The sequence below is a fragment of the Arachis stenosperma genome, chromosome 5, assembly GCF_014773155.1.
Source record: "Arachis stenosperma cultivar V10309 chromosome 5, arast.V10309.gnm1.PFL2, whole genome shotgun sequence".
NCBI classification, from domain to species: domain Eukaryota; kingdom Viridiplantae; phylum Streptophyta; class Magnoliopsida; order Fabales; family Fabaceae; genus Arachis; species Arachis stenosperma.
In genome coordinates, this window is record NC_080381.1 from 119,447,664 (window position 1) to 119,452,047 (window position 4,384).

At 37.7% G+C, this 4,384-nt stretch overlaps 1 non-coding gene across 1 annotated transcript; it reads right to left on the reverse strand.

Annotated features, from left to right (window-relative positions):
- Positions 1–1,637: 1,637 nt before the first annotated feature.
- On the reverse strand, positions 1,638–1,746 carry LOC130983517 (small nucleolar RNA R71). Its single transcript, XR_009087502.1, has one exon. It is a non-coding gene; the product is annotated as a small nucleolar RNA R71 (small nucleolar RNA).
- Positions 1,747–4,384: the final 2,638 nt, after the last annotated feature.

Sequence of the window (4,384 nt, forward strand, 5' to 3'; positions counted from 1 at the left end):
TGAGAGCGCGCCAATTGGAGTTCTGTAGCTCCAGAAAATCCATTTCGAGTGCAGGGAGGTCAGAATCCAACAGCATCAGCAGTCCTTTTGTCAGCCTTTTTCAGAGTTTTGCTCAAATCCCTCAATTTCAATCAGAATTTACCTGAAATCACAGAAAAACACACAAACTCATAGTAAAGTCCAGAAATGTGAATTTAACATAAAAACTAAGGAAAACATCCCTAAAAGTAGCTTGAACTTACTAAAAACTACCTAAAAACAATGCCAAAAAGCGTATAAATTATCCGCTCATCACTTAGTCAAAATTTTTTAAAACTTAACTATTTCTTATAAGTCAAGTCAAATTTTCAATTTTAAAAATCTTATCTTTTCAAAAACTTTTTCAAAAATATTTTTCAAAATCTTCTTCTTAATTTTATTTCAAATTTTCGGAACTTAACTAACAAGTAATGTGATTGATTAAAAAATTTGAAGTGTTACTTTCTTGTTAAGAAAGGTTCAATCTTTAAATTCTAGAATCATATCTTTTAGTTTCTTGTTAGTCAAGTAATCAATTTTAATTTTAAAAATTAAATCTTTTTCAAAATATCTTTTTCAATCATATCTTTTTAAAATATCTTTTTCAAAAATTCAACTTCAAAATATCTTCCAACTTCTTATCTTTTCAAAATTAAATTTCAAATCTTTTTCAACTAACTAGTTGACTTTTTGTTTTGTTTTAACTATATTTTATCTTCTTCAAAACCACCTAACTACTTTTCTCTCCCTAATTTTCGAAAATTACCTCCCTCTTTTTCAAAATTCTTTTAATTAACTAATTGTTTTAAATTTTAATATTAATTTTATTTCTTCTCTTAATTTTCGAAAATCACTAACTCTTTTTCAAAATTTATTTTCGAATTTCTCCTTCTCTCATCCTATTCTATTTATTTATTTATTTACTAACACTTCTCTTCATCTCAAGAATCTGAACCTATCTTCACCCTTGTATTTGGATTCTTACCTTTTCCTTCTTCTATTCCCTTCTTCTTCTACTAACATAAAGGAATCTCTCTACTGTGGTAAAGAGGATCGCTATTATTATTTTCTGTTCCCTTCTTTTTCATATGAGCAGGAGCAAGGACAAGAATATTCTTGTTGAAGCAGATCCTGAACCTGAAAGGACTCTGAAGAGGAAACTAAGAGAAGCTAAATTACAACAGTTTAGAGACAACCTTAGAGAAACTTTCGAAAAAGAAGAGGAGATGGCAGCCGAAAATAATAATGCAAGGAGGATGCTTGGTGATTACACTACACCTACTTCCAAGTTTGATGGAAGAAGCATCTCAATCCCTGCCATTGGAGCAAACAATTTTGAGCTGAAACCTCAACTAGTTGCTCTACTGCAACAGAACTGCAAGTTCTATGGACTTCCATCAGAAGATTTCTACCAGTTTTTAACTGAGTTCTTGCAGATCTGTGAGACTGTTAAGACTAATGGAGTAGATCCTGAAGTCTACAGGCTCATGCTTTTCCCTTTTGCTGTAAGAGACAGAGCTAGAATATGGTTGGATTCCCAACCTAAAGATAGCCTGGACTCTTGGGATAAGCTGGTCGTGGCCTTCTTGGCTAAGTTCTTTCCTCCTCAAAAGCTGAGCAAGCTTAGAGTGGATGTTCAGACCTTTAAACAAAAAGATGGTGAATCCCTCTATGAAGCTTGGGAAAGATACAAGCAGATGACCAAAAGGTGTCCTTCTGACATGATTTCAGAGTGGACCATTTTGGATATATTCTATTATGGTCTATCTGAATTCTCTAAGATGTCACTGGACCATTCTGTAGGTGGATCCATTCACCTAAAGATATTGCCTGCAGAAGCTCAAGAACTCATTGACATGGTTGCAAATAACCAATTCATGTATACTTCTGAGAGGAATTCCGTGAGTAATGGGACGCCTCAAAGGAAGGGAGTTCTTGAAATTGATGCTCTGAATGCCATATTGGCTCAGAACAAAATGTTGACTCAGCAAGTCAACATGATTTCTCAAAGTCTGAATAGATGGCAAAATGCATCCAACAGTACTAAAGAGGCCTTTCCTGAAGAACAAGCTTATGATCTTGAAAACTATGCAATAGCAGAGGTAAATTATATGGGTGAACCTTATGGAAACACCTATAATTCATCATGGAGAAATCATCCAAATTTCTCATAGAAGGATTAACAAAAGCCTCAACAAGGCTTTAATAATGGTGAAAGAAATAGGCTCAGCAACAGCAAGCCTTATCCATCATTTCTTAGCAATAGACAGAGAATTTTGAGCAGAGCACTTCTAATTTAGCAAACTTAGTCTCTGATCTGTCTAAGGCCACTTTAAGTTTTATGAGTGAAACAAGGTCTTCCATTAGAAATTTGGAGGCACAAGTGGGCCAGTTGAGTAAGAAAGTCATTGAAACTCCTCCTAGTACTCTCTCAAGCAATACTGAAGAGAATCTAAAAAGAGAGTGCAAGGCCATTGATATAATCAAAATGGCCAAACCTAGAGAGGAAGGGGAGGACGTGAATCTCAATGAGGAAAACCTCATGGGACGTCTCCCAGGCAAGAAGGAGTTCCTTATTGAGGACCTGAAGGAATCTGAGGCTCATATAGAGACCATATAGATCCCATTAAATCTCCTTCTGCCATTCATGAGCTCTGAAGACTATTCTTTCTCTGAAGAGGATGAAAATGTAACTGGAGAGCAAGTTGCTCAATATCTAGGAGCCATCATGAAGCTGAATGCCAAATTATTTGGTAATGAGACTTGGGAAGATGAACCTCCCTTGCTCATTAATGAACTAGATACATGGATTTAGCAAACATTACCTCAAAAGAGACAAGATCCTGGCAAATTCCTAATACCATGTACCATAGGCACCATGACCTTTGAGAAGGCTCTGTGTGACCTAGGGTCAGGCATAAATCTTATGTCACTCTCTGTAATGGAGAAGTTGGGGATCATTGAGGTACAGCCTGCCATATTCTCATTACAAATGGCAGACAAGTCAGCAAAACAAGCTTATGGATTGGTATAGGACGTGTTGGTAAAGGTTGAAGGCCTTTACATCCCTGCTGATTTCATAATCTTAGACACTAGGAAGGAGGAGAATGAATGCATCATCCTTGGAAGACCTTTCCTAGCCACAGTAGGAGCTGTGATTGATGTTGACAGAGGAGAATTAGTCCTTCAATTGAATGGGGACTACCTTGTGTTTAAAACCCAAGGGTGTTCCTCTTCAATCATGGAGAGGAAGCATGAAAAGCTTCTCTCAGTGCAGAGTCAAACAAAGCCCCCACAATCAAACTCTGAGTTTGGTGTTGGGAGGCTACAACCAAACTCTAAGTTTGGTGTTGAATCCCCACATCCAAACTCTAAGTTTGATTGTGGGAGTCTACAACATTGACCTGATCACCTGTGAGGCTCCATGAGAGCCCACTGTCAAGCTAGTGACATTAAAGGAGCGCTTATTGGGAGGCAACCCAATTTTTATTTATCTAATTTTATTTTTATTTTATTTCTTCTTTATGTTTTATTAGGTTCATGATCATGTGGAGTTACAAAATAAATACTAAAATTAAAAACAGAATCAAAAACAGCAAAAGAAAAAGCACACCTTGGAGAAAGAGCTTACCCGCGTTTAAACGCCAGTAAGGAGCATCTGGCTGGCGTTCAACGCCAGAACAGAGCATGGATCTGGCGTTAAATTCCAGAAACAAGCAACATCCTGGCGTTTAAACGCCAGGAATACACCCTGAGGAGAGCTGGCACTGAACACCAGAAACAAGCATGGAACTGGCGTTCAACGCCAGAAACATGCTTCAAATGGGCGTTGAACGCCCAAAACAAGCATAAAGCTGGTGTTCAACGCCAGAAACAAGAATCAATCTGGCGTTGAACGCCAGGATTGCATGCAAAGGGCGTTTTACACGCCTCATTGATTCTTGAAGCAAGAAAAAGCAGTGAAAAAGCAAAAGCTTGCAAAAAAAATATAAAAAAAAACAAGCAGAAAAAGCCAATAGCCCTTAAAACCAAAAAGGCAAGGGTAAAAAGGATCCAAGGCTTTGAGCATCAACGGATAGGAAGGCCCAAGAAAATAAATCCAGGCCTAAGCGGCTAAATCAAGCTGTCCTTAACCATGTGCTTGTGGCATGCAGGTCCAAGTGAAAAGCTTGAGACTGAGTGGTTAAAGTCGTGATCCAAAGCAAAAAGAGTGTGCTTAAGAGCTCTGGACACCTCTAACTGGGGACTTTAGCAAAGCTAAGTCACAATCTAAAAAGGTTCACCCAGTTATGTGTCTGTGGCATTTATGTATCTGGTGGTAATGCTGGAAAACAAAGTGCTTAGGGCCACGGCCAAGACTCATAAA